Source organism: Oryctolagus cuniculus, chromosome 14 (genome assembly GCF_051225735.1).
Source record: "Oryctolagus cuniculus isolate XC-2025 breed Fujian yellow rabbit chromosome 14, ASM5122573v1, whole genome shotgun sequence".
Classification (NCBI taxonomy): domain Eukaryota; kingdom Metazoa; phylum Chordata; class Mammalia; order Lagomorpha; family Leporidae; genus Oryctolagus; species Oryctolagus cuniculus.
Window position 1 is genome coordinate 6,547,562 of NC_142880.1, and position 19,043 is coordinate 6,566,604.

Sequence of the window (19,043 nt, forward strand, 5' to 3'; positions counted from 1 at the left end):
TGGCCCCAAATAGGTTTTCAAGCCTTTACTCCTCTTTCTCCTTCAGAAAAACCCACAGTTCAATTTTTTTATTAAGATCTTGGAAACTCTCTTCCTTCGTTTTCTTTCTCCCCTTCAATCTGATCTAGTCTGTTGCTGAGGCTTGCAAGTGTACTTTTTATTTGACTCATTGAAGTCTTCGTTGGTAAGATTCTGTCTTGTTCTTTTTCTTTTTTTTTTTTATTTTTTTAACAGGCAGAGTTAGTGAGAGAGAGAGAGAGAGAGAGAGACAGAGAGAAAGGTCTTCCTTCTGTTGGTTCACCCCCCAAGTGGCCGCCACAGCCAGTGCGCTGCATCGATCTGAAGCCAGGATCCAGGTGCTTCTCCTGGTCTCCCATGTGGGTGCAGAGCCCAAGCACTTGGGCCATCCTCCACTGCCTTCCCAGGCCACAGCAGAGAGCTGGACTGGACGAAGAGCAACCGGGACAGAATCCGGCACCCTAACCTGGACTAGAACCCGGGGAGCCAGCACCGGAGGCAGAGGATTAGCCTAGTGAGCCACGGCATCGGCCCGTCTTGTTCTTTTTCAAGATTTCTATCTTATTGTTGACTTTCTCATTCATATCACACATTATTTTCCTGATTTCTTCCACATGTCTGTCTGCATTCTCTTGTATCTCTTTGAATTCTTTGTCAGGCATTCCATCAGCCTCCTTCCCTTTGAAGAACCTGTTCCTAAAGAATTATTGATTTCCTTTGGGGGCATTATGTTGCCTGGCTTTTTCATACTTCCTGTGTCTCTGCATTGCTATTTTGCATCTGACATTTTAGCTGTTTCTATTCCATTTAATGAGTGGCTTTCCTGCTAAGCGTGCCACAGAGGTCAGCTTGCAGCCGGAAGCCACTGCAACCAACCAGAGGTGATATTGGCCAGCATGTAAGTCCAGTTGACTAGTGCCATGAGTTTGTACTTGTTATCTGGACAGGTCCAGGGGATATCTGCAGCAATGACCTAAAGACAGCAACCTTAACGTCTGCTGAGAGATAGCTTTATCTGATAAACAGCTCAGTCTGGTGCCCAGTGTCTGCAGTCCCACAGTTGAGGGGGCAAGTGAAGGCAGTCCCTTGGCTGTCTAGGATGACACTGGGCTGGGTTGCACCTGAGTCACGGGTACAGGGCCTTGCGCTGTACCGCAGATGCACACCAGGCTCTCAAGGGGATGGAGGTGGTGAGGTTGAAACTCCTGTCCATTCATTCTATCGATTGTAGTTCTGTACCTGCTGCTGAAGCTCTGAGGATGGGGCCTCTGCTCTCTTCCTGGTCCTGGGTCTCCCTGCAGTGGCACTGACATGAGCTTTGAGCAAAGCCCAGAGCTCACCTTCCTGCCCTTCTACTCTGATATTGGTTGAGATGTGGTGCAGACAGCCCCTTCCCTGCCCAGACACCCAGCTGGGTTACACCTGTGCGGTCTCAGTGTGAGGCTGGTGGTGACACAGGGTGACATAGGTCTGTCAGCACAGTGCAGGGCTCTGCCTGATCGGGGACACATCAGGAGGCTGCATCTGTGAGTGCCGGCCTGGGGAGAGAGGCCTTGGGTTTTCTCTGGTGCCGGGTCTCACTGCTACAGACCCGGCTCTGAGCTTCAAGGCAAAGCTGCAAGCCAGCATCCCACTCTGTTCCCCAGTGAGTGACCTGTTGCTTGGCTGTTCTGCTAGAGGTTCAGGGAGGGGTGGCGGAGATGGTCCCTTGACCAAAGACTCAATCCAGAGGCCCCCAGCAAGGGCAGGAGCCAAGGGTCCCTGTCTGACTCCAGGTGTTGCTGTAGCAGGCCTGGTACTTGTTTCCAAGTCTCAGGTCTGGATTTTATTCCTTTTCCCTCCCAGAAACAGGAGGCATCTCTGTCCGTGCTGTGCTACGTGGAGGTGGGGAAGTAACACAGCAGTCTCTCACTTGCCTTCTGCACTACATCTTTTCTTTTTAGGATGTAAACCAGGCACTGCGGGCTCTCCCCTGGCTGGCCTGGTTCTTGTGTCGCTGACTTGGTTCATGAATAGCTGGGCAGCTGGTGTCTCAGAGGAGTGGACGGTCTAACTCGGCCAGCCTCTCCCTCTGCTTGTCATCCATGTTTATCAGATCCACGCCAACACAGGAGTAGGACCTACCTCCTTTTATTTGATTTCTGTGGCAAAAAAATGTTCAGTTTTCTGTGTGTCGCAGAATTTACTGAAGGTGTGGATCAAAGAAGGGCTGATCACCACAAGGTAGACAAGCAGTTTATATTTGATTTTACCGTAGTTCTCTTCTTTAAAGTATCCTGGCCTTCCTGCTACAAGCATTCTGCTGGCAACATGGGCTCCCAGGGCTCGTCCTCCCGCCAGGGCGCCCTGCTCCCCCCTGCTCCCTCCTGCTCACAGCCTCTTCTCCCCTCTCCTCTCCACTTTTCCCCACCTCCTCCTTCTTTCTCTTGCAGACCAATTTCACAATCCCATTCTTTTGCTCATACCTTCCTTTTTATTTTATTGGACATATTAAAGATATTTTAAATGAGGTTATGAGGCATGCTGTTAGCAGCATTTAAAAAATTACTGATTATGAATTTGGGATTTTTTAAATTAACTTGAAAGTTAAGATTATGGTAAAATTACCAGAATTTTTCTCTGTTTTCATTACAATTGCTTAAACAACTGGGTACATAGAAACAGGTTTAGAGAGAACTGTAAAAATAATGTAGTTTCTTTGTTTTATGTTTGTATGTTAAACATAGAAACAAATTTTACTGTTGTTGACAGGGTGAATTAATGGTATTACTTAGATAGTATCCACATAGAAGATCAATGAATCACTTCTCTTTGTATTACCATTGTTTACAAATCAAATACATACAACATTTTTAACTTACTGTGTGCTCTCACAGTTGATTAAAATTGTTACTTGAACAAAAAATAACCTCGCAGTGTGTTTTTATGTAACACAAGCTCCCTAGTGTTGAGTGTCCAGATAATACCTCATGTGCAATACTGCATCAAAGATGCCAAAGATGGCGGGGCTTCCAGGCAAACAACCCTGAAGGCAGCTATTGCCCTATCCGCAGAAGTGAGGTGCTGTCGGGGAGACGAGTCAACCTACAGGAAGTGCAGAATCCCCTAAGAAGGCAATGTCTGTCCACATGCTGTTTAGGCCACAGAAAACCGGTCCTGGTTCTGTACATGTGCTCATATATTCAGTTGGTGATTTATTTGCTCATATTTCCCCAAAAAAGTAAGGTTGGAATTAGTCAACGCTGGCCCTAGCTGGTTATCTTTCCTTAGGATTTGGAATCTCACAGTGTGAACGCATCTGACTTACAGACAGCTTTCACACACAGTGTATCACCTGAAGGCTATGTGTATTTAACAAGAATTTCAAGTTCTGTAAGAAAGAGGCACATCATAAAATAAATGTGCAGGATCCTCAGAATGTCCGTGGAGAGGCAGATGTTTAGCCTAGGGGTTAAGATGCCCACATCCCGTACTAGAGAACCTGGATTCTAAACACGGCTCTGGCGCCTGACTCCAGCTCCCTGCCAGTGCAGACCCTGGGCCGCAGTGGTGACGGCTCCAGTAACTGAATTTCTAATACCCACACAGGAGACCTGGCTTGAGTTCTTGGCCCCTGACTTTGGTCCCAGGCCAGCCACAGTTTTTGTAGACATTTGGAGAGTGAACCAATGGATGGAAGCTCTCCCTCTTTCTTTCTGTATCCCTCCCTCTGTCTCTCACTTAAAAAAACAAAAAGTTTTTGGAAATTGCATATTTTGAAGACTATGCATGAATTTTAAAGTTTGCACCAAAATAAGTTTTCATTCCATTTTTCCATGAACTATTTGAGATCCGCTCATATTAGTGTCTTCTTGAGGGTTGTTTGTTAGATCCTTCCATTTCTGAAGAGTGTTTCTCTCTCATTTGATTTTCCCATTGTAACCCTAGCACATCCTACATGGTATCAGAACCCTTCATAGTTATCCACAATCAGCAAATGTCAAGTGAAGATTTTTAGGTAATAGTAGCTCTAATATATTCTTTCTCTTTCACTATCCTTCTCATCAGTAATCCTGCTCATTTCCATTTGGGTGACAAATTAATTTCAATTTGTGTTTGAAATGTGGATGACATTACAAGGACATGGGGCCTTCCACTTACACAAGTCTGTGTGTGTGTGTGTGTGTGCTGATTCCTTCATCAAATGTTTACTGAGTACCTTGTGCCAAGCACTCGTCCACATGCTGGCCTCCTTGCCTTTCAGGAGTTTGAAAGTCTTCTCAAAGGAAGAAGACTGGCGTGTGTACAGGTGATCAGGGCACGTGATGAGTGCTGTACAAAATAAAGTTGAGGATGCTCACCAGGCAAAGAGAAAGCCAGACCCTCTGATTTCACTGGGAGAGGACAGGGTGGAGAGGGCGTGGCCAAGAACGTACAACCGGAGATAGATCACGTTTGAGCTGAACTTGAAGGAGTAACTCAAGGTTTGCCTTGTGGCTGAGGCTCACCACCATGTGTGAGGCACAGGGGAGTGGGAGAGTGTGGTACAGGCATCGCCTTGTGGCCGGCATGAGCCACAAGGCTGAGAAGGTAGGATAGGCTACCCAGTCACAGTCTCCATTCGGGCTCTGAGAGTCTAGACGGAATGAAGAGCTGTAGATAGATCTTCAGAGAACTTAGAGGATGGTGAGATTAGCTCTGTGCTTTCCAACGGGAGCTTGAAGGTAAAGTGAGGGCACAGCCGTCGGCACTCGAGCCCTCCATTTCTCTGCAGGCTGTGTAGCCCCCGATGCCTTCCCAGCCCACCTAAGAAATCTCCAACCTGCACTGGCAAGCCTAGAAACACTCGCAGATTCGACTTTTCCAACAGTCTTTGCAGGCTGAGGGACTGCTGGCAGAGGAGCGCTTAATTCACCCACGAGAGAGCCTCTTTGCAGTGCTTGTCCCTTGGGCTCTGCTATAAGCAGAAGAGGTTCCCTCATTCCCTTCAGGAGTGACCTAAGGGGTTTTCAAGCCGCTTGTAGAATTAACTTCTTTTCTTGAACCTTCCCAGCCCTGCTTTGACGTCTTCATTTCCTGCAAAATGCTACACATATATACCTTTGGGGAAATTGCTGTCGCTGTCAGCACTAATTCCCCTGCCCTTGCACCTGTTCCTGGAGGCTGTTGAAAGTGAAAGCCGTATCCACGTTTCTCGCTTATGGTTTCAGCACGTTGTGCGAAGGTGCAGGTTCTGTACGCAGTCCTTGCGGGCACAGGGAGGGAGTGGTGTTTCATACCTGAGGACCAGCCAATGCCTGTGGGATCACATACCCCCACCTGAAAGAACAGCTTGTGTCCTGAATGGAGACATTTTATTACGCACAATTCTGACCCTGGGACAATTAGGAGCTCTAGAATATTATTTTCCCCCAAGGATAAAAGCAGAAATTACAGGTTTTTTAAAAAAATCAAATTTTTTGAAGTTTCAACAGAAAACTGGAGACATTATTTTTCTGATTGTCTCTCTAGCAGACACATGTCAGCCACCATTTTCCCCCAGATTTCAGTGCACAAATTCATTTTCTCTACCCCACTTACGATTTTTACAGTAATTGAACTTTAGGAAAAAAATGAAACATCTTTTATGGATCAGTCTTCTAGTGCACTTGATGATAATTAGGTTTTCTATCACTGTCGTTCTTCTCCTTATCAGGGACAGATTTGCAGCCGGGCCTGCTGTGAGTGCGGCTAAGTCACATCAAGAGTCACTGAGACGTGTTGGGTCAGATGACTCCCCAGTCTCTGGGCCGTCGGTCAGCCCTGCTCAGACTACAGCAGCCTCTCCCTATAGAGAAATGTGAGGTTGCATCCTTGTTGTATTCCACTTAATTAAAGAACGGCTGAAAATCCTGTCTTGCAGTTTCAACACATGGTTCCAATTAGTGGCACCGAGCTGGCCCCTGGCTTCGATAAAAGCGTTGGTGAAGACTTTCACTGCCTGTACAATGTGCTCTTTCCGTTTACAAGGTGGCCCAAGTGCAGTCTTAAGTATCTTTTTCAAATGTTAACAAAAGTCCAAGGGTATAAGCTTTGAAAAAGGTGAAAGGAGGCAAACCCAAGTTTGTGTTAAGCCAGAGACTTCCAGGACCCGGATGCAGGCGATGGCTGACATGAAGGAGTCTGTGCTGGGCTCAGAGGCCATCCAGTGGAAGTTCCATGGCCTTAGGAAATGCCACCTACTGTACTGACTGCATTGCTAGCGTGACCACCCTACTCAAATGGCAATGGAGGTATCCATTGGAATACATTGCTCCCAACGACGTTACCACTGATGGTACATCTGCCCTTGCATGGGGCTCTCTCTAGATATCTTCTGGAAGTCAAATGTTTTTAGGTTGACAGGTAACACTGGAGTCCCAGAAGCTGGGAATTCTATGTGGAAATGTGTAAGTCATCACTTCCTACCTTATGCCTCTTCATCCTGTCCCCGCAAAAACGAGGGAACACCAGGAGAAAAAAGTAAGATAAGTCAAGCGTGTTATGACACATGACTTGGTAGGTGAACAGTTTAACACATCGTCATTGTTGTGTCTAAGGGTTATTCACATAAGATTTTAGACTTTTAGCTACCAGTGAGACTATTCTTTAAAAAAAAAAAAAGATTTATTTATCTGAAACACAGAGTTATCAAGAGGCAGAGGCAGAGAGAGAGAGAGTATTCCATCCACTGGTTCACTCCCCAAATGGCCACAACGGCCTGAACTGGGCCGATCCAAAGCCAGGAGCCAGGAACTTCCTCCAGGTCTCCCACATGGGTGCAGGAGCCCAAGGACCTGGGCCATCTTCTACTGCTTTCCCAGGCCATAGCAGAGAGCTGGATTGGAAGTGGAGCAGCCAGGTCTTGAACCAGCGCTCATAAGGGATATGAGCACTTCAGGCGGGGGCCCCCAGCGGGATTATTCTTTAACCAATCTGGTACTGGCTCTGAAGTGTGCTGATGCTGTTATGGAGACAACATAGATAATGCCAGTGCTTCAAACTGTTTTTAAAACACAGCTGTGACTCTTATTCCAATGAGCTTGACATTGAACCTCGATGTGTAAAATAACACGAGAGGGGAGACGCTGTGGTTGGGGCAGGATCCCGCAGTTCTGTCTTCCTTTGGGAACAAAACACACAAACCACTGGTTTTGTGATTAAGAGAACAGACCCGAAGATGAAATCGTCGTGTTCAAACCCCAGTTCTGGATGACCTTTGGAAAATGCCTTTCTCTCCCTGAACTTTGATTTTGTCATCTCTAAAGTGCAGCCAAAAATCCCAGATGGCTTTGAGGATTCGATGAGATAACACGAAACAGAGGCTAGCACAGCCCCCGGTGCCCGGGAGTAGTCAGGCGAAGACGGAGGGACCGTTCGTGGTCACCACTTGCATCTGAGCCCAGAACTGTCACCAAGGGGAGGAGGGTGCAGGATGCTGCCTGAGAAAACCAAACCTGGTGCTGGTGACTAACCGACCGCATCCCCCAGGGTAAGCAGAACAACCACTCTTTTGTAAACTGGGTTAAATCACTCCCTGGTGTGGCTTACAGTGACTAACACCACAGAAGGGAGTGGGCCACCCTGATGCCAGGCACTGTTGAGAAGTTACTATGCTCTGCTTGCAGAAATTCGGGCATTGATAAACTCGATTCTTGTAACTCCTACAACAATTTTTAACTTAGAAGAAGTTTATTCATCCGCAGAAGTCTCTCCGTAAGCCATACTGAGTGTAACTTTCTATGAAGTCCTTTTAGACTTCCTAAAGTGAAATGTACTCCAGTAATGGCAGGTGTATTGATAGCATTAGAGAAGGCAGGTTGTTAGTGCACAAGGTGTAGGTGTGGAGGGAGACACAGGATTTGGTAGATAATAGGTGATGGAGAGTGTGAACTTGAAAAATCATGTTTGAACATAGCAATATGGTCCCCTTTGAACACAATGTTAGAATTCTTTCATTGTTGTCCCTCTAATAGCACAACAAGCCACAGTACTTCATCAAGGAGTGTTCGGAATGTTGTTGGCATTAAACAAACATGTAGCGATCTGAGTTCTGAGGGATTGGAATACAGTTCCTCATTTTTTATGTTCCTTTTTTACAATGACCTTGCACAAAAGCAGGACCTCCACTGCAAATGAGCTGCGCCAGTAAAATGCAAAATAATGCCCATGCTGGAGAAGCTGTGATGGAAAACCTAGTGGTTCTTTGCCCTTCTGTTCCATCCAGCTATGCTGCGATTTGCTGAGACCAAATGGGAAATATATTGCCAAGCCTTTGCCAGGATCCCGAGAAGGGATATGAGCCTTTGACTTATCTGTCAGCTATTTCAGGGTTACTCTTGTTGCCCCTAAACTTTGCTTGACCCTCCAAATGATGGAGGCCCCTGACAGCATACTACTGAGAACATGACCGTGAGGCATGTGGCTCCTGCCTCTATGTGTCTGATTCTTGGGTTCACTCTCCTGAGACCCCAATTCTCAGAGCTGATGCTTCTGTCGTGGAAAGTGTCCTCCTGCGTGGATGGTAGGCCTTGTCACTCCACTCTGCATGTTGTATGGGGTCTCTCAGGCATGCTGTCCTCCTGTGTGGACCCTAGGCCTTGTCACTCCAGTCTCTGCATGTTGTAAGGGGTCTCTCAGGCATGCTGTCCTCCTGCGTGGACCCTAGGCCTTGTCACTCCACTCTCTGCATGTTGTATGGGGTCTCTCAGGCATGCTGTCCTCCTGCATGGACCCTAGGCCTTGTCACTCCACTCTGCATGTTGTATGGGGTCTCCAGGCATGCTGTCCTCCTGCGTGGACCCTAGGCCTTGTCACTCCAGTCTCTGCATGTTGTATGGGGTCTCTCAGGCATGCTGTCCTCCTGCGTGGACCCTAGGCCTTGTCACTCCACTCTGCATGTTGTATGGGGTCTCTCAGGCATGCTGTCCTCCTGCGTGGACCCTAGGCCTTGTCATTCCACTCTGCATGTTGTAAGGGGTCTCTCAGGCATGTGGTCCTCCTGCGTGGACCCTAAGCCTTGCCACTCCTCTCTGCATGTTGTATGGGGTCTCTCAGGCATGCTGTCCTCCTGCGTGGACCCTAGGCCTTGTCATTCCACTCTGCATGTTGTATGGGGTCTCTCAGACATGCTGTCCTCCTGCGTGGACCCTAGGCCTTGTCACCCCACTCTGCATGTTGTATGGGGTCTCTCAGGCATGCTGTCCTCCTGCGTGGACCCTAGGCCTTGTCATTCCACTCTGCATGTTGTATGGGGTCTCTCAGACATGCTGTCCTCCTGCGTGGACCCTAGGCCTTGTCACTCCACTCTCTGCATGTTGTATGGGGTCTCTCAGGCATGCTGTCCTCCTGCGTGGACCCTAGGCCTTGTCACTCCACTCTCTGCATGTTGTATGGGGTCTCTCAGGCATGCTGTCCTCCTGCGTGGACCCTAGGCCTTGTCACTCCTCTCTGCATGTTGTATGGGGTCTCTCAGGCATGCTGTCCTCCTGCGTGGACCCTAGGCCTTGTCACTCCTCTCTGCATGTTGTATGGGGTCTCTCAGGCATGCTCCCTGATGAGGTTCTTGATTGCTTTGCTCACCTCTGAGAGACTCACAGGACAGCCAGTGCCTGCCAGTGTCCCACTGCCTGCCTGGGTCTGTCTCTGCCTTTGAGAAGCATCCGCAAGCTCCAGCTGAGCCATCTCCTTTGTACCTTTGGCTGCATCCTGTCCTCACTTTGGTGCTGTCCAGATTGGAGAATGGCACCACCGTGTGCCTGGTTGCCCAAGTTGGAAAGTTCGTGGTAGTTGTTCTCATCGACTCCTCCATCTCGGCCAACAGGTGCTGTTTCTCTTCTGTTCCCATACATTGCCCCCAGTCTCCACATCCCGGCCCTCCTTCCTCTATCATAGCTGTTCCCACTACAGCACCACCCTGTGTCACTGGGATCCAAGTCACAGCCTCCCATCAAGCTTTGCTTCCTCTCACTTTGCCCATTGCAGCCCTTCCTCCCACTCCAGCCTCTTCCACCTCCATATTCCTCAGGGGTTCCCAGTTTGAAGAACTCTAGTCCTCCTGTATCCTACACAAGGCTTGTCATGACACGGTGCCTCCACATGCCCATGGCTCTGCTCCTGTTTTCTGCTTTGTCACCCCGCCCCCAGCACACACACAAACCTAAAATCCTATGTGATTGGCCCCAGGCCAGTCCAGCTCTCTGGGCACTCTCTTTGCCTCGAAGCCCTCTCGCCTGCTCTTGCCTCGAGCACTGCATCTCGCTGCACGTCCTCCATTCTCTGGCTCAGCCCCATTCCCGCCTCAAGACTTGGAGTCAACGTCACTTTCCTGGGGAAATGTCCCTTGACCTTGTGACTCGTGATTAGGCATTGCAGTAGGTGCTGTCTTAGCATCACTCTTCCTCACCGTCACACTCAGCACAGGCCGTTGTACCTCCCTGCCTACGCTGCTGGTGGTCTCAGACTGTCAGCTCTCAAAGGCAAGAATCCAGTCTGTGTTTTTCACTGAACAGGCTTTGCTGTGAATGCACGGATGGATATAATGGAAATAAACAATACAGTACTGAAATAAGGGACGATCAGCCTGTCTGTTGCATCAGAGAGAGAGTGAGCTGAAAGAAAGCCAAGCAGCAAGCTGTGGACCAGGTCTGAGTGATTTGTGACCACGACAAGAGCACTTCCACTGGAACAAGGAGGAAAGAAGCCGGAGTGGAGCGGCTTGCAGCTGGCTAGGACGTGAGGACGCGTGCACAGGCCATATAGCTGTGCCGCCTGGAAAGATGTGCCATGGTAAGAGGAAGACACTGTTGGTACAGGAAGGAGCAGGGGTAACTGCAGAATAGGCCCATGACAGGCTAAAGACCCTGCTTGGCAGAAAGTCAAACCTGTCTTCGGGGTCACCCAACAGGCAGATCCCAAAAGAAAAAAAGCAAAATAGGGCAAAAACCCACAAGCACTTTTTGAATCACAAGCTCTCATAATGTTCTAGAATGTTCCAGAAAGCACTCGAAAGCAAGCTTTCTGCGCCACTTAGCTGTGCTTTGTGCATCAAGTAATCACTGTATTGGTGGGCCTAGCTGCTCTATTGTGATAACAAGGAAAGGGGAACAGCTGGACCTGGGATGCAGGAGGTCCTTGCGTTTTGATTTATTATTCACTATTTATGTCACAAAAGTCTGAAGAACCATGCAGCAAGCAACCGTCTGTTTGCCGCCCGGCTTAAGGAAGAAAACACTGGTAAAAGCAGCTGGAGACCTGGGAAGTCCGGAGGCTCACACGACTGTTCTCCCAGATGTGCAAGTCCCCACCCAGGGCGCAATTCATTTCTGACCATGAGAAGTGTTCCCACCGTGGAAAGTCATAACCGACTTGTTGAAGTTTATACAGAGTGTGTTTTCAGTAAACACAGCGGAGTGCAGAGTTTCAGGAAGCAAGTGTGAGGGCTGTGGTGGGTGAATGCGGCAGACCTGCCCCCGCCCTCCCCGCTGTCATCAATCAGCCTGTCCAGCTTTGTGGTTCTCCACCAGAGGGACCAGGACCCCTGGAGGCGGCGGAATGCGCGGAGAGGGGTCTGCAGATCCACATGCAGTCAGTACAGGGAGACCAAACAAATAATATGTCACACACACAAGCACTCCGCTGTTTCCGCAGCGTCTGTAGATAAGGTGATGAGTAAAATAGGAACTCAGTGACCTGCTTCTCCAAGGTAGCAGCCTTTGATGTATCACGTGTGCTCCCAATGTGTAGACGCTCAAAGTATAATTTCTAGCATGAGACAGTCATACTGCTCAACACTAGTTGGGCCATTGCTACTCTTACTGGCTAGAAAACATGTATAAAGCCACTGGATGACATCGTAAGTGGAAAGCAAAATGTCCTATTTCATGTTTTAATAACTATCTCCACTATTAAAAGTCTGTTGTTTGACACAGATGCAATATGTTCCAAGAACAATCTTAATGTTTTTCACTCTGTTTCTTTTTTTTAAGAGTTATTTATTTGTTTATTTGAAAGTCTGAGTTACATAGAGAGAGGAGACGCATAGAGAAAGAGAGAAGTCTTCCATCCAATGGCCCACTCCCCAGTTGGCCACAATGGCTGGAGCTGCGCCGATCCAAAACCAAGAGCCAGGAGTTTCCTCCGGGTCTCCCATGTGGATGCAGGGGCCTAAGGACTTGGGCCATCTTCTACTGCTTTCCCAGGCCACAGCAGAGGGCTGGATAGGAAGTGGAGCAGCCAGTTCTCGAACCTGCGCCTAAATGGAATGCCAGCACTTCAGGCCAGGGTGTTAACCCACTGTGCCACAGCGCCGGCCCCTCAATCTGTGTTTCTGCAAGGCACTCCTTAGTCCACGCTCAACACAACAGCACAGGCAGACCTTGGAGAATAAGAGAGGCCACCCAAGGGCAATTCTTCGGGATCTTCCATGGAGTCCCTGCCACTTTGAACACTGATAGGACGTCCTCCGGAGGAGAAAACGGATCAGACGTTTCTCCTTCTTCTTGCCCTGCCTGGGCCCCTGAGCTTTACCCATCCACAGGTGACTGCTGTTTCTAATTTGCCTACTGGGGGTGTCGTTTGGTGCTGGAGTTGTGCAGAGGAGCCAGGCCTCCTTGTGTGCTCTCAGCTGCACAGGTACTCAGGGTGTGCCTCACACTCTCTGTGTCTGCTTCCAACCTCGCCAGAAACAGCACCAATGACTGGAAACACAGGACTCCTCTTGCTCGCTGCACGGAACTGACTGGGGAGGAGCGACGCCCCACCCCGGTCTCAAGTTCTCTTCCTGGCTATGGTCCGACTGTGCAATAGAGACGCTGTTTTGAATCTCGCCCTTCTCCAAAAGTTCTTCACTGAAAGATTTCCCAGAGCGAGGCTGTGCCCAGACACTGGATTGTTACTCCGAATCCCTTAATGAAAACGCAATTTATCAATTTTTTTCACACAAACAAGAAAATCCTAATTTAGTGCTGGCATCTACTTAACATTCTTCAAGTGGTCCCTGCCCTTTCTCTGTTTTTGTTATTTTTTTTAATACAGAGAATGTGAGGGCCCTCCATTCAAAGCCTTTAGCACAAGAAAACTATAGTTACCCAAACTTTAAAGCATCGTTTTGTAATATAGATACATGAGAGAGAAAGAGAGACAGACGACGTGCTTATCTTATAGCTAATCTCTATGTGGGGCAAGTACTACATTTTTGTCCATTTGCCATAGTCTTTTAAAATAATGCAAAAAGTGCTTCGATGGATAGAAAACTGTTATGTAGGTAGTTGAGGGTTTGGCCGCCCAGCAGAAGGTGTCTCAGGGATTCTAGAAGGAAGCTGGCCCTTCCCGGGACAAGGTGAGACGCAGGGGAGAGGCAGGGAACGAGACCCAGGTTCGCAGCGAGCTGCACCTGCCCAGCACGCCAGCTGGGAAGACCCCGGCCGGGTTCGCGGGGAGCCGCACCTGCGGGCCCCGGCCCCGGGCCGGCGCCTCTGGGTGTGAGGAGCAGCAATCCGAGGAGTTCACCCCGCACTGTGTTCTCAGCCCGGGAGGGGCCCCTGGCGCAGGAGAGGTTAAAGATGCGGTGCTGGCCGCTGGCCGCTGGCCACACGGTCCTCCAGCGCATTACTCAGCTCGGGCCACACGTCACCGGCTGTCGTCTGCAGCGCCGGTGGGTGTAAGACTTGCTGTTCCTTCCGACTCGCCTGTGAGATCATCCTGGCTCTGCTTGCGCTCCGGGACAGGCTGCCAGGGAGCTCGCGCCCCAAACCCACCCGGTCCACGCGGGCCTCTGACACAGGACACGCGGGGGTTTCTCCCTGCCAACTGGAAACTTTCCCCCCAGGCTGCAAATAGCAACAGGGCGGCCTCCGGGGACAGATGAGGCCAGTGACACTGTGCTGGTGGAGACAGAGCCCCGGAGGACCGAGCGCGAGGGCCCGGCTCTGACGTCCTCGCCCCGTCCAGCTCCCTGCTCTCATGCCAGACACTGAACCGAAGATCAAGATTTCCGAAGGCATCTCCCTGGAAAATGAAACCTGCTTGCAAGAGCTTCTTGTCTAAGCCACAGATAGGGCAGCTGGTGTGCAGAGGCGGTGGCCACAGCCACTCCACACTGCCAAACTTTCTTCCTCCAAGACTTCTTAAATCATTCGACTTCACCTACAACCGGCCAGCCTCAAAGGCTGCAGCCAGAGAGAGGCCCCCAGCCTGGTGCCGGCTGATCGAGCTGAATCTACGCAAGCTTCTAAAAAGAGAATCCCTCTCTTGGTGAATATTATTCAAATAGTTATTTTTTTTTCATTTTCTAGATTTTGCTTGTTTATTTCTTGCTTTGAGACTCTAAAGTTCCAGATATCTACTGAAAAATGGGGGGAAAAATGCCTCCTGACTTCCCAGAGCAAGATTTTGGAAAACATGGGAACTGGATCTTACTCACATGATCTTACTCACCGGGATGCAGAGTAGACATCCTCCTAGGTCCGCTTGGACCAGGAGGAGATGCAAGGGTTTCATTGTTGGAAGTTCTACTGGTATTTTATTTATGTGAAAGATGGAGAGGGATCTTCTAGACGCTGGCTCATTTCCCAAATGCCCACAAGAGCTGGGACTGGGTCGAGCCAGAGGCAGGAGCCAGGAACTCCACGTGAGTGGCAGGGGCCCAGGTTGTTGAACCATCACCAGTTGCCCTCCCGCCCCAGTGTGCACAGCAGCAGGAAACTGAAACAGGACGTGGAGCCAGGGCTGGAGCCTGGTTGTGGGCATCCCAAGAGGGCCTTAACCACTATGGCAAACACCTGCCCTCAAGAGAACTTGACCCTGGAGACACACAAAGATGACTGCTGGCTCCCTGGTACCTCGGTCAAGGCTGAAGAACTGGGTCACGTTCAAACAGGTGTTCACTGAGCAGTAAGGAGGGAGCCCTGGGAAAAGAACAGACTTCAGTGAAACAGAGAGAGAAAAATGGTCTCTTCGTGGACAGCTCTGCGTGCGTGCGCCAGAGAGGTAGCCGGGAGCAGCAGGTGCTCAGGTTTACCCCATACACTGCTGGTCTACACCGATTCCTGCTGTTCTTCCCTCCATGATACTGCAGCAGACTGAAAAAGCAAATTAACTCCCCAAAACGACCCTCTGTTTAAATAAAAGCTCAGCTGTCTCTCTCTCTCACTATCCACTCTGCCTGTCAAAAAAAAAAAAAAAGAAAGAAAGAAAAAAAATAAAAGCTCAGCAGACAGACTGTTTTAGTTATACCAACTGCTTTGATGTCCCTTATTTCTTAAGAGACTAACTGGATTAAATTTAAATGCCTTAGATATAAAGTAAAACAGAGCAGATTTTTCTACAGTTTGTGTCACTATAAAATGCGATAAATGGTTATTTTATAAAATAACTCATTGACCCTGTCTTGTTTAGGAGGAGCCACAGGGACAGGTGGCACTGAGCAAGATGGGTAAAATACCACGTGTGTGGATGATTGTGGTAAAATGAAAAAAAAAAGCCCTGGAGAAGTGTGTGTGTGTGTGTGCGCGCGCGCGCGTGTGCCTGAGTTGGCCCAATCTGTTGGCCTCGTTGGCATTTAATTCATCTCAATAGAAACAGTCTTCAAGGAAGACGTCCATGGGGGAAATCACACAGTGTGCTAACGTGTCTGATGAAGGTTTTCATTCCTTGAAGTTCCCAGAACTGCTTCTGGTGGTTGTGATAACTGAAGTCTGCGTGCACACTGGATTTCCTTTATTCCTCTCCCATCATGATTTGGGGCTGAGTGTCCACCAAGGGGAAGCAGTCCTGGTGCTAATCCTGACTTGGCGGAATTATTGGGTTCCACCCCAGTGGTCATCAAAACATTTGGGTTTAGTCAGAACACTGGTTCGTCACTTTGTAAAATCACGTCTCTTCTCCATCTCACCATAACCTGTGCCTGGACCCTAGGAGAGGGAAAGAGATGCAAGTGGACTCAGTGAACTTAGGGCCAGGCCTTCTCAGACATCAGGAAAAGACCGAGATACTTCCGGTTTCTCAGTCTCCTTGAATATTCTTAAAAAGGGGGGGGGGGTGGGGGTCTAAACAGAATATCGGAAATTGTAGCACTTTTTTTTCAAATGATTTATTTTATTCATTTGAAAGGCAGAGCTACAGAGAAAGAGAGGGAGAGACAGAGACAGAGAGATCTTCCATGCACTGGGTCTCTCCGTAAATGGCCTATCAGTGGCCAGGGTTGGGCCAGGCCGAAGCCAGGAGCCAGGAGCTTCATCCAGGTTACAGGTGCCCAAGCACTTGGGCCGGCCTCTGCTGCTTCCCAGGTGCATCAGCAGGGAGCCAGATCAGAAGAGGAACAGCTGGGATTTGAACCGGCTCCTATGTGGGATTCTGGCATTGCGGGAGGCAGCTTAACCCACTACACTGCAACGCCAGCCCCTGTAGCACATTTTTAAAGTCCTTAAGATCATACTTTAGGGGCTGGTATTGTGGCATAGCAGGTTAAGTCATCGCCTGCAATGCCAGCATCCTATACAGGGGTCGGTTCAAATCTTGTTGCTCCACTTAAGATCCATCTCCCTGCTAACGAGCCCAGGAAAGCACTGGAAGAGGGCCCAAGTGCTTGGACCTCTGCACCCATGTGGGAGACCCTCGTAAAGCTCCTGGTTCCTGGCTTCATCCTGGCCCAGCCCTGGCCATTGTAGCCATTTGGGGTTGAATCAGAGGATGGAGGATACCGCTTACTCTCTGTCTCTCCCTCTCTCTGCCTTGCAAATAAACAAATTAATAAATATATGTTTTTAAAAAACCCAGTGACCTTGAGAATCATACTTTAAGCACATAAAATATAACTTTTAGGGAAATCAAGATCAAATGGCCCTTTGTGAATATCAATTCCTGGTTAAATGGCTTCCGTGAAGGCCCCAGACATCTGCCAGCCATCACAAAACTTGCTCAGAGCAGGGTGGAAATTACTGGACTATTTAACCTCATCTTGCAGAAAAGGAAACTGAGGCTGGAGAAGGTTAATGATGTGCTTCAGAGCATAGACAGCTAGTTCATGGAAAGGCGTGTGCTCTCTGTGGGTGGGAGGAACATAGAAGGCACAGAGGAGGTCTTGGGTGGGCGCCATGACTACTCACCATTGATAAGTGATGAGTGTTGAGAGTATCGCTGCAGTGAAAATGAATATCAGGCGAAGCCATCAGAAAAAAGGCTGAGTCATGGCCAGCTGTGGCTGATCAAGACTCCAGGTTGATACTTCCCGATGCTATTAAGGGCTACAATTATGACATGACTCCATAAGGAGACGGATGGACAGCAGCGCTCTTTGGGAAGGTCTTTATTTCTGGTATTATTCTGTTTTGAGTTCTGCAGTTGTGAGTCCATGTAAAATCCCAGTGGAGACAAAGGGCAACTTTTTCCAACAATTTATGAAGCTAGGGAGCAGGGATGTGGGGAGTTGGTTTTTGACTCAGCCTTTTGTGAGACATGCTCTTGTCTGAGTCACACATTCACAGCTTGGGTCTCGGCAGTGCTGGTCTTGATTTGGGGGAACTTGATTCTTTCAGGGAGCCAGAGTGGTTCCTCTCTTTCAGATACCAGAATCAGACACTGGGAAAGCTGCCTTTGGTAGCTTTCTGCTATTGTTGGGGCTCGGCGCCTTCGTGACTTGGCCAGCCATCTTGAATCAAAAATAAGGCAAACGTCCTTGGGTTTCTCTCCTCAGATCCCTCCCAGCTGTTAGGGCAACAAATACAAGGTCCTCTGAGCCAAGAAAGCTTGAATCTTTTTATTTTGTCGACTCCCCTTATGAAGGTTGGATGCACCGTTTAAAAAGAAGTGTCAGCCTTATTGTGAGGACATCAGGATGTGGGCACCATCACACTGTTCGTGGAAGTGTAACCAACACAAACATTCTAGCGGGTAATTTGGCAGCACAGATAGAAGCCTCCAAGTACGTACATTTTCCAACATAAGATGGCACTCTGGATGCATTCTTTCAAAATTCTATTGAATTGAAAGTGTAGATGCATGGAATAGAAGGCCTTTCATGTCCACACCGCTGAGTTCAGTAAGGGAAATCAATTCAAGTTGTTTAATAGTAGAGAGAATTCAACACAAGGAGCAGTTTAGAAAGCTGTACTGTCTAAAAAGCCAGATAAGCCAACAACATCGACCAGTGCTATGACTGCTAGGTTAGACAGGCCAAGGGGGAAGGTGGCATTGCCAGAAGCCAGGACTACCATGGGGCAGGAGCTGGGGCCAGGGTAGAGGGGGTGTCTGCGGCCATCAGGTATGGGCCTGCAGGGTGAGCTGGCTGTGATGCAGCCACTCCTGGAGGGGCTGCCCGAGGGAGACAGAGAAGGGAGGAATATCTTGCCTTCTCCCTTCCTCCCTTCTTCCCTCTCCACTGTCTCGCTGGTGCTTCCCAGGGGCTGAACCTACACGGAAGCCAACTGGCAAAGGAATGTCCTTGGCAGGGGTCAGTTGCCTGGGACAGAGAGCAGAGCAGGGAAGCAGTGAGGGCTGGTTCAGAGCAAAAAGGCAAATGGCCGCACAGCTGTCAAGGCAGACAGGTGTAGGCATCTCCCAGGGGCGGGTACCTTCATCCTGAAAGATGAGATGTGGCGGGAGCCATTTTACAGACGGAGAGCTCTGCAGAGGAAGAGAGCAACCCCCCCACCGCCGCCCCGCAGAACCCTGCAGGGGTTCTGGGCACCCCAGATCTGCCTGGGGAACCCCAGAGGCACCCTGGGTGCAGAATCAGCAGACACAACAGAGGGAGCTCAAAACAGAACTTGCCAGAGTGCTTCCCGCCGGCGCTGCGTCTCCACCGTGTACACTTTGAGCAGGGCAGGAAATGGTTTAGGGAACAAAAAAGAACTTCAAACTCATCCTCATTAAGATTTTCCAGAAGACTCCAGGAAAATGATATCTATACAACCGAAAGTGGAACAATGAGGGAACGTGAGAGAGGTCTTAGAGGGCTGAACTACAATCACCCTGAGTGGACGTTTAGTAGTAGAAACACTGGAAAGCAAAATCCAGGAGGTCCACCTAAC